Source organism: Drosophila arizonae, chromosome 3, assembly GCF_054131065.1.
Source record: "Drosophila arizonae isolate 15081-1271.41 chromosome 3, UAZ_ARI_1.0, whole genome shotgun sequence".
In the NCBI taxonomy this organism is placed as follows: Eukaryota; Metazoa; Arthropoda; class Insecta; order Diptera; family Drosophilidae; genus Drosophila; species Drosophila arizonae.
The window spans coordinates 33601832-33614221 of NC_142923.1; positions in this window are offsets into that span (position 1 = coordinate 33601832).

Consider the following 12390-nt stretch of genomic DNA (forward strand, 5'->3'; position numbering starts at 1 on the left):
TGACATCGACCGCACTCCGTGAAAACGCAACTCGAACTCCATGCGTGTGTGTGTGTATGCGTGTGTGTGTGTGTATGTGTGTCTGTATGCGTGTGTGTGTATGTATGCCTGTGTGTGCGTACGTGCGTGTGTGTGTGCGTGTTTCTTGTGTAAGCTGAAAGACGCGAAAAATTATTGAAATATCTATTGCTCCAAGGGTTCAGGGGATCTCGTAGTCGAGCAGTCTCGACTAGAGCTTTCTTACTTGTTATACCCTGAACCCATTGAAAATGGGAAATCAGGGTATAATGGTTTTGTTGAAATGTATGTAACAGGCAGAAGGAGGCGTGGCAGACCCCACAAAGTATATATATTCTTGATCAGGGCGACGAGCTGAATCGATTTGGCCCTGTCCGTCTGTCCGTCCGTCCGTCTGTCCGTCTGTCCGTCTGTCCGTATGTCCGTATGTATGAACGCCTCGATTTCAGAAGATATAAGAGCTAGAGACTTCAAATTTTTTTTTAAATGTCCGTAATTACAGCGCGCATATCAAGTTTATCATTAAAAATCGATAACTCATCCCGATCTTTTTTTATCGATAAAAAACCTTATCGAAACCCAGTTATAAAATTATATCTTCTACACCTTTATTGCTAGAGTCTCCAAATTTTTAATGTATGCTTATATGCAATTTATACAATTTCGGTTTTGTTAAAATTAACCCCCCACCCTTAAATTCACCCCCTCACTAGAGACTTGTGCTTTAGCAATTACATGCATATCCATGTTATAATCATGAAGATCGTACGTCCACAAAAAAAGTTATTAAGCAATTAAGTTCTCATAGTAAGCGCTCACTGCCGCCCATGCGTGTATATGCTTGTATGTGTATATGTATGTAATTGTTTGTGTATGTGTGTGTGTGTGTGTATGTGTGTGTATGTATGTGTGTGCGTGTTTCCTGTGTAAGCTGAAAGTCGCGAAAAATTATTGAAATAGCTATTACTCCAAGGGTTCAGGGGATCTCGTAGTCGAGTAGTCTCGACTAGAGCTTTCTTACTTGTTTGGTTATGTTTTTTGTTTATAATTTTTTTTAAATATTAGATTTAGTTATAATAATAAAATGAAAACATAATTATGTTATTAAATAAATGAAAATTGTTATACAAAAAGAAGTATTGCCTTAAGTCTTCTATATTAACAACAATTACAATATACAAGAAATGCAAGTGTATGCGATTCTTTGCTGAAACGAAATGAAATCAAACCATTGGGATTGGAAAGGAATAACCCACTATGCGCTGCTTCAGCCTGGTCGAACGATTGATTCGACACTTTGCTGTGAACTACTTATGTATGAGATTGAAGCAAGCAATCGAAAACAAGTAATAAATATGCACACATACACGCACACACACATGCATACGTACGCACGCATAAACACGCATTGGCTGCAGTGTTGGCTTACTATGGGAACTTAATTGTTTAATAACTTTTCTTGTGGATGTACTTTTTTCATGAAATATGATTATGAATATAACCAGTGCTGCCAAAAAAGCTGGTTTTAGATGGAAGAAACGGAAAAAAAAACTGAAAATTTTAACAAAAAAGCCTAAAAAAAGTGGTTTTTATTGTTTGATTATTTTCATGTTTTTTTTTTTTTTTTTTAATTTACAATATATTCAGCATGCTATCTAATTCTTCACGACTAGCATCGGTTTCAGAATCGTACGACCTAATAAAAATAAATAAAAACAAGTAAAAAAGCTCTACTCGAGACTGCTCGACTACGAGATCCCCTGAACCCCTGGAGTAATGGCTATTTCAATAATTTTTCGCGTCTTTCAGCTTACACAAGCAACAAGCACACACACACACAAAAATTTGAAGTCTCTAGCTCTTATATCTTCGGAAATCGACGCGTTCATACATACGGACTGACGGACAGACAGACAGACGGACAGGGCAAAATCCGCTCAGCTCGTCGCCCTGATCAAGAATATATATACTTTGTGGGGTCTGCCACGCCTCCTCCTCGCAAAAGAGTGGAAACTGCCAATATAAAGATCGGCAGCGTCACCATTGCGTCAAAGAGGGCGATAAAGTATTTTGGTGTCATGATAGACACAAGATTAACTTTCCGGGAGCACTTTGAGTATGTGCATAAAAAGGCAGCTGATTCTTGTAGAGCTCTCTCGAGAATTATGCTTAACACGCGGGGACCTAAACAGCAACGACGACTCCTTCCGTCATCCTCTATGCTGCGCCAATATGGGCAAACATCGCGCACTATCCTAGCCACCACGCAACTTGCAACTTGTATTATAAAGATTGTCAATAAACGAATATAAAAAACACACACACACACACACCTCTATTCTGCGCCAATATGGGCAAGAGCGATGGCAACGCCGAGCTACAGCCGAGGCATTTGCGCGATCTACAGGCTGAGCGCAATCAGAGTCAGCTGCGCTTTCAGGACTATCTCCGATGACGCGGCGCTCGTCATAGCCGGTATGGTGCCACTGGAGTATTTGGTCGCCGAAGCCGTGGAGCGAAATTCGCATGGGCCTACGCGACTCAACGCTGTCAGGGCGAACAGCATCGCACGATGGCAAAGAAAGTGGAATAGCTCAGCTAAAGGGCGGTGGACGCACAAGCTCATCCCGGAGCTTGAACCATGGGTTAACCGCAAACATGGCGAGGTTAACTTCTACCTTACGCAGATCCTCTCGGGTCATGGATGCTTTCGGAGCTATTTGAAGCGCTTTGGCCACGAGGAATCTGACGAGTGCCCTGGTGCGAGCGAGAGCATGTGGAAGACGCCAACCACATTCTTTTCGAATGTGGACGGTTCCTGGAGGAGAGGCGCCGTCTGGAAGAGGCAGTGGGCCGCTCCATCAGAGCGGACAACTTAGTCAACGCCATGCTGGAATCGGAGGAAGCTTGGGAACTAACAAGCACCTTCGCGGCCACGGTGATGATGGAGCTCCGCAGAGTCGAGCGACTGAGAAGACGAGCTATCCCAGGCTAAGGTAGCGCATAGTGCTTGCGAAGCAATGCTTTACGGCCGTCCCGCAAGCACCGCGCGCTATCCTAGCCACCACGCAACTTGCAATTTGTTATATAATTTTGTCAATAAATGAATATAAAAAAAAAAAAAAAAAACACACACACACACACCTACGCATAAACACTGACCAGAGAACACATAGACTAGACATGTAGTACAAAGTTTTTCAAAACCGAAAAATCTGTCTCCTAGGGCCTATCAATTCCGTATCTGCTCGGCTCTTCACTTTTTAGGTTCGGGCTACGAAAATATGCGAAAGTACAATCATTCCGCTTCATGCGCTCGACCGAGATGGTCAAATGTTGAATAAAAGATGCCTCTATGCTCAATTTTTGTTCTTGCTCTCTCGCTCTCTCTGCTCTCTGCTCTCTCAAATAGCAGCAGCAGCTCACGAAAATTGAAATTTCTTCGCGTTAGACTGCCGTTTCTTCCCTTACGTGAAGTGTATTCCGAACTCTTCAAGCCGTTTGCCATTCGTTTTCGTTATTATTTGAGGGAAGAGTATGAAAGCGTTGGTGCGCATATTGCATGTAGCAATTTTACAGTCCAGCATTTGCATTTGGTCGATCTTGTGAATTCCTCACATACATATGTATGTATGTACGTATATACAAAGAGCTGTTAATTATTTGAAATGGAAGCATTTCAAATGTAAATGCAAAATGCAAAATAGGTATTGAGACAGAAATTACTTTTCTCAATATTGATGGTCAAACCTGCTGTTTTATGTTATGTTATGTTATGTTATGTGATTTGCCAACTCTTTAAGGACATTTAGATGCCGTTCGAAAGTATCTGAAACTACCAACAAGTCATCTAAATAGATAAAAACTTCACGACGCAGATTAGGGGGTATTATTCTATCCATCAACTTCGACATTGTCTGTGGAGCATTACAAAGCCCAAAAGGCATAACAGTGTATTGATACAACGGCCTACCAGGTACGCTAAATGCGGTTTTATCGCGTGACTTCGGCTCTAGTGGAATTTGCCAGAAAGCATCTTTTAAATCTAAGCTGGTTATGAATTCAGCTTTTGGTAGCCTACTAAGAATACCATCAATGAACGGCATAGGATATGCATCCTTAACGGTAACCGCATTAACACGCCTGCTATCTAAACACAAACGAACCTTTCAACCAACAACAGTTTAGCAAAAGAAGGGAACATGTTAACGTGTTGCAGCAGCAATTGATACTGCGTGACTGGTTTTAGGTTGCGATCCTCTAAAGAAGACAAATTATTAACTGTGGGCACCACCTCCAGTGGAAGAAGATTAAATTGGGTCCAAAAATCTATCCCTAAATATAAATCTTGAGATAAGGAGGGTACTATGTAAAATGTCAACATTCTAGCTTCATTTTTAAATTTGATTTCTGTAGTGATTATATTCTGCGCCTTGTCATCTGCAGTACGTACAGCTGAATTCAGAGGCTTAAATACAATATTTGAATTAAGATTACAAAATTCACCACCAATACAGCTTATGGAAGCGCCTGTGTCCATTAGGCCAGTAATACTCTTTCCTAATAAACTAACATTTGCATATAGCCGAATATCTTGAGCGTTTGCTATCACAGCTAACATTAGCTGCTTCTGCTCTATCTTATGACGTTTTTTTGCTGAGATACGACGTAGTTGAGAGCGAGATATGGAGCTTATTTGTGTGTGTATTGTTTCGGAATGGGCATCATAATGTTGTGAGGTCGTAATTGGGTCGTTGGTATCAACGGATTGAATATCTATGTGTTGGTTGATGTCGACTTCATTTGTTTGCGTGCACTGGTCGACGGTGCACGGGCTGACAAGTTTTTTGAGTGCTTGTTGCATTTCATGCACGAAGGCTTATACGTGTCGGGTTTGCCACAACCATAACAAAATACTCGACGTTCCGCAGTACAATCTTGGTACCTGTGCCCTGTCGCATTACAGTTCCAGCACAGTAAATTTACTGCTGATACTGGACTGTCTGGACTGTCTACGTGCTCATCCGAAGACTCGCGCTCTATTGCCATTCCATTTACTGAGCGACGTGGCATAGGTATAGGATGCGGCCTATTAACTAATGGCTTGCCAATCGTTTGCAAGAAAATTTCGCGCGTGCGCACCAAATGACGTAGCTAAGCAACTCTTTCAATTCTCTCATAAAGAAGTTCATGCTGAATTTCAGGGAGCAAATTATTACGGAGAATTTGAAGTAGAGATAACTCACGCAAGAGACTTGAAAGTTTGTCCGCAAGTGATACGATGGCCTCATGGAACTCATCGAAGGGTTCGCTTATCTTTTGCTTACGCCTATCGATAGCAGATCGGATATGAAGGTCAGTTCTATCATCATTAAATTGCTCTCTAAGTGCAAAACAAAGTTCTTGCCACCGAATCCCAGGCACACTTTTGTGATAGCGCCAAAACCAATCACTCGCACTACCATCAAAGAGGTTGCTAACGTATCTAGACAACAGCTCAAAATTGCCTTCTAGAGTCTGGTGCGTAAGAGCTTCAGTTCGATAAATGAAATCTTCTACTGACAAGGCCGTTTTGCCATTGAAACGTACCTTCCAATTTGAAACAATTTGGCTGATGCGATCTGGTCGCAAATCCGTTCCTAATGACGTGAATCTATTGTTTGAATGGGCGAGATTGCTGGTATTATCTTGCACTGGCAGTATGGGACTGCGACTTGTATGCGGCTCTGCGGATGATGAAAGCAGTTTCTGGAAGCCACTCTCTATCACCTGCGACAACGTCTCACTTTGCCTCAAATAAATCTGAGCTATCAACTCTGTTTGCCGAAGTGAAGCGGCAGAAATGGCGTCAGCTATCATTGTAGCCAAGTCTGGAGTAAGTGTGGGCGCCACTGAAGGAACCAAGACTGGTGACGAGTTATCACCTTCAGACATATTGGAGGTTGCTGTCTTTCTTGCCTGAGATCTAGTTTTGGTTGCTGCATTCGACTCTGATGGCTTATCCATTGAAGATTCTGTGCTCACGGCAACACTCTGTAAACGCAACGACTGTTTACAAACTGGACAAACTGTCTTATTGGCTATCTTAGTGTTAAAACACGATTGATGGAAGGTATGGCCACAACTTGTTTTAAATAGCTGACTTTCATTAATAATAGGTTCTGTGCAAATAAAACAGTTTATGATAGGCTCGTCAGGCCGGGATAAATTTTCTCTACTATGCGTTAAAGGCATTTTTTAATCGATATAAATAATAACTAGATAGCAAGCAGATGACAAGTAATTCAAAAAAAACTTAACTGACTACTAATAAGTAGGAATATACAGCACTTAATTAATAAAGCACTTAAATAATAAAAAATAAAAATAGCAAAAAAATAATAAAATCAAACAAAAACAAGTAAGAAAGCTCTAGTCGAGACTGCTCGACTACGAGATCCCCTGAACCCTTGGAGCAATAGATATTTCAATAATTTTTCGCGTCTTTCAGCTTACACAAGAAACACGCACACACACACACACACGCACACACAGGCATACATACACACACACGCATACAGACACACATACACACACACACACACGCATACACACACAAACGCATACACACACACACACATACACACACACATACACAATCATTTACATACACAAGCATAAACACGCATGGGCTGCAGTGAGCGCTTACTATGAGAACTTAATTGCTTAATAACTTTTTTTGTGGACGTACGATCTTCATGAAACTTTCAGATTATGATTATAACATGAATATGCATGTAATTGCCAAAGCACAAGTCTCTAGTATTTGAAATACGCTTTTTACAAAAGTGAGGGTGAGGGGGTGAATTTAAGGGTGGGGGGTAAATTTTAACAAAAACCGAAATTGGATAAATTGCATATAAGCATACAAACATTTGGCGACTCTAGCAATAAAGGTGTAGAAGATATAATTTTATAACCGGTTTTCGATAAGGTTTTTTATCGATAAAAAAAGATCGGGATGAGTTATCGATTTTTAATGATAAACTTGATATGCGCGCTGTAATTACGGACATTTTAAAAAAAATTTGAAGTCTCTAGCTCTTATATCTTCTGAAATCGACGCGTTCATACATACGGACAGACAGACAGACAGACGGACAGGGCCAAATCAACTCAGCTCGTCGCCCTGATCAAGAATATATATACTTTGTGGGGTCTGCCACGCCTCCTTCTCCCTGTTACATAAATTTCAACAAAACCATTATACCCTGATTTCCCATTGAAAATGGGTTCAGGGTATAATAAACTCGCAAAACGGTAACTGCAAAAAAAAAAAAAAATAAAGCTAATAAGTAAACCAAATCCAAAAGAATAATTAAATTACATACGATTTTGGGGTACCATGCGAACACATCCAATAGACAAATTTAGGCGGGTACATAGGTGCTATGAAAGTAGAAAATTTTAGTAAAGAGAACAACACGAAACAGAAGCAAAAATGACGTAAACCATAGTCATGACTAAAATTATAGTCATTAAGGCCACAGCCACCCACATGCGTACACTGCGATGAACAACACCCTGCTAACTACAAAGGCTGCCTCGTCTACAAGCGCCTTCTCAAGCTGCAGTCTCCAGCAGAAAAAAGGAACCCTGCATTAGTCCGTAATGGCCCAACAGGTCACCATTCAAGACCTGCTGCAGCTCTACATAGCAGCTCTTTTAGCAGAAGTGCCCTTCCTGTTGGTGGCGTATCATATGCTCAAGCCCTGCGCGGAGAGGGTAGAAATCAAATCCATCAAATGAGAATTTCTTCGCTGAACTTCTCCAAAAGCAACAGGCTCAGTTTGATGAAATCCGGTCAGATCTCAAAAGGATGAATGAGATGTATGTTCAGCAGCAAACAATTCTACAGAGCCTAATGGTTATTGTTTCGAATTTAACATCGAAATAATGGCTTTACGAGTGGGCATTTGGAACGTAAATGGCCTCAGAAGCAAAACTGAGGAACTAGCAGTATTTCTGACAAGCAAGCAAATAGACATAATGCTAATTGCAGAAACTCATGAATGCCCTCACGTCAAATTACACGGATATGAGCACTATCAGGCCTACGGTGGAGGAGCAAACAGGTTCGGTGGATCTTCGGTCCTCGTACGCTCTTCCCTCACACATTCACCTCAACCCAACGATGCAAGTTGCAGCCATTTGACTAGCTACGTCTATCGGAGAGCTAGAGATCGCATCGCTCTATTGCCCACCGAACGCTAGACTGTGTGAAAATGATGTAAAAGAGCTTCTTGAACAGAGGCAGGACAAAACTCTCATCGGAGGAGATTGGAATAGCTGGCATCCATTCTGGGGAAGCAACAGCACAAACCCACGAGGCGAAGCTACCTTCGAGGCTATACATACAATGCAGTACAAAATACTTGCAACTGGAGCCCCTACGCGGTATCCATTAAATGGACATAACCCATCAGCAATTGATTTTGCTGTTTACAAAGGTATCGCTGACCGTCAGATTGACATAGAAGAGTGCTTCGATCTATCTTCAGATCACCTTCCCCTCATAGTGACAGTGCATGCACAGCCTCAGCCTTTCCCAAGCAAAAAACGACTTCTGCCGCCAAGATCTGATCTAGGAGCCTTCAGACGCCATCTGAACTCTTCGCTACACCCGGAAATGGAGCTGAACACACCCGAAGATATAGACTATGCAGCAAACAGGCTGCAAGAAACAATAGTTGAAGCTGCACACCTGGCTATACTGCACCCCCCTCGCAGACTAGAACGCTCTCAGCACAACATCGCTCTTCCGCTGGAAATTCAAAATCTCCTCACGTACAAAAGGTGGGCAAGGCGACGTTGGATGATCTCAAGGACGTCAAGAGATAAAGGGAGATACAATGAAGCCACCAGGCAACTCAAAACTGCCCTCAGTGTGCTTCAACAGAAGCGAATAAGCGATGCCCTGGAACGAGCGGACTCCCCGTGCGACGCTGAATTTCAACTGTGGAAGTACACCAGAAGCATCAAAAGGCAGCCAATGCGTCGTCACCCTATCCGCAGCACATCTGGTGCTTGGTTAACGGGTGATGAGCAACAAGCCGAAGCTTTTGCCCTCCATCTGCAGCAGCAGTTTACGCCCCTGATCAGTGCTGAGCCAAACGAGGTAGAAGAGACAGTAAACAACTTACTCTCTCCACTCCCAGCAGATGACGGGATTAGGAATTGCACTAAGGAGGAAGTCGTAGACGGAATCAGCCGGATCAAGAAAAATAAAGCGCCCGGACATGATCTAATTGACAGCAGAGTCCTAAGATCGCTGCCCGACTCGACTCTGGACTACATCGTCATGCTGTACAACGCCATTTTTCGCATCCGGCACTTTCCAGCTTGCTGGAAACGGGCTGTGATTGTGATGATCCCCAAACCAGGCAAACCAGTAGGCGAAATTGGCTCGTACAGGCCAATTAGTCTGTTGCCTGTACTTGCTAAAATATTCGAAAGGACATTCTTAGCTAGAGTACAGCCGCATCTGGAATGCAGGGGGATTGTACCAAATCATCAATTTGGCTTCCGGAGGCAGCACGGAACACCGGAACAGGTACACAGAGTTGTACACCATATCCTTGGCGCCTTCAAGCAGAAGATGTATTGCTCTGCAGCATTTCTAGATGTCAAGCAAGCCTTCGATCGTGTATGGCACTTAGTTCTGTTGCAAAAAGCAAGGGCAGCCCTCCCGGTATCTATCTTTATGCTGCTATCATCATACATCACTAACAGAAGCTTCCAAGTGGCTAAGGGTCAGGCTATATCAACAGAAAGACCTATCAAGGCTGGAGTCCCTCAGGGCAGTGTAATGGGGCCAACACTGTACACACTATTCACAGCTGATATGCCACTTCCACTGGACAACGACGAAGCTGCAGACTCGGAAGTGCTGATAGCAACGTATGCAGATGACACTGCCATCCTGTCGAGATCTCACTCTGCGCAAGGAGCTAGCGAAAGCCTCCAGAGGTACTTGGACGCATTTGGGTGCTGAGCAAAACGGTGGTGCATAACCATCAATGCACAGAAGTCAGCCCACGTAAGCTTCACAACGCGAAGAGGAGACTGCCCTGGTGTAACTCTGGGAGTGCAAATACCGCAGGTCAACAAAGTTAAATATCTCGGTGTAACTCTAGATAAAAAGCTGACCTATAGTGCGCACATCACGCAGGCAGTTAACACAGCCAAGATGAGAATCAAAAAACTGGATTGGATGCTGAGACCCTCTAGCAAGCTGTCGCTACGGAGCAAAATAAAAATTTATAATGCCATTGTTGTTCCAACTCTAACATACGCTATCCCCATTTGGGGTACCGCAGCGAGGACTCACATAAAAAAAGTGCAAACCCTGCAAAACAAGGCGTTTGGCGACTCACAGGCGCTAGCTGGTACGTCCGCAACTCTGTGCTGCACAGCGACCTAAGCGTACCAACAATCGCTGAACTGATTGGACGTCACTCCTCGAGGTACGCGGACAGGCTCTTAGCACACCCAAATCCACTGGCTACTGACCTGGCAGTAAACAACAGTAGGCGAAGGCTTAAAAGATCTCATCCCTTAGACCACAGACCTTAAATGTTGTTAAAAATTGTAAATATGTAAATACTGGCTTCTAGCCCATAATCTAAGTTAAGGTTTAAGTCAATAATGCGCTAAATAGTCTCAGACAATAAGCTGCAATAAATGAATTAAAAAAAAAAAAAAGTCATTAAGGCGGCGATACCACAATTTCGTTGCGCGGAGGATAAAAGATCGTGTCCATTGAAATCCACATCCAGCTACAAGAATATGTAATATTAGGTACGCACGTTCCTTTTAATAAACTGGAATGCATAATTGCTTTTGCATGCACTTTGCTAAAGTGGACCGAGACACATCGAAGAGATAAAACAAATCAGCTGATAATGACTTGCATCGATTGTTGTCGGGGCTGCCGGACTAATCGGGCCCCACGTTGGGCGCCAAAAATAAATATATGATTTTAAAATTAATTCTGTAACGAGTTACATTATAAAGCGCAGATGGTGGAATAGGAGGTTTAGAGCAGTGCACGCGCTGGATCCAGCCAATGGGTCATCGGGAGAAGGGTACGAAAGGGGAACTGCGACTCCTAGCGCTGCCAAGATATATTTATTAATAAAAATCGCGTGCAAACGATTATCTTCGGCCACTTGCTTAGAAGAGAGAAAAGAAGAGAGAGAGAGAGAGAGAGAGAGAGAGAGATAGAACAGATTTAGACACACACAAACATACCTGTCCAAGCTGGGTCTCGCTGCGCAAGCAAATATGTGCCTGCTCAGCGAAAGTCGGCCTTCGATATTAAGGCGACCGACCGTGCCCACCCTACCTTGTCACCCTACCTATATTGTCAGCGACCCCATTCCCAGCTTGAAGAACTAAAAGCCCATAGAAACGCGCCGCATGGCCCCAAAACAATTAAACTTAATTAAACTTCATTAGATTTAATATAAACAAAATAATTATACATATGTAACTTGTTGTTTTGGGCAGAAGGCATAAGAGAATATAAACAAACGATAAGAAAGCCTTTGGAGAGCTTTTTCTCTCAACCTTAGATCAGCTGATCGAAATGAAGATAGTGGAATGGTGCTAGGAAGATTAGTGATTATGCATTATGCCTTTTTTTTTTATTTATGCAGCGGGTGATATTAACGCTGACATTAAATAATAATAAAAATAAATATGCAAATTGATAAATAATAAGGCTTCACAACAAAAAAAAAAAATATAATGTATAACAAAAAAAAGATAACAAAGCGGATAATAACAAGTAAGAAAATTCTAGTCGAGAGTGCTCGACTAGATACTACCCTGAACCCTACAAATAAAAATGCTCATTTAGTATGGCTGAAATTTCAATTTCGATGTATTTAAAAATATAAATAAAATACCAAACTCATTTAATAAAATATACAAATATTTTGAAACAATTAACATCAGTTGCATCGATCGGGATTTGAACCGCGACTTCTCGATCGAGCGTCATGCAGCTAACACACTAAACACACTAAACACACACTACTTCTGCTAGTGGCGCTGGCAAAATTCAAATAGATTCACTGCTGCAGCGCCATCTACCAAAACTAAACGAAACTAACTGCTGATGTGATTCTAAGAATCTGCTAGAATAACCAAACTATTAAAAACGCACATGAAGTATAGTTAAAATTTCAATTTCGGTGTATTTAAAAATATAAATTAAATAGAAAACTCATTTATGAAAATATAAAAATATTTTGAAACAATTAAAAAAAAAAACTAACATCAGTTGCATCGATCGGGATTCGAACCGCGACTTCTCGATCAAGCGTC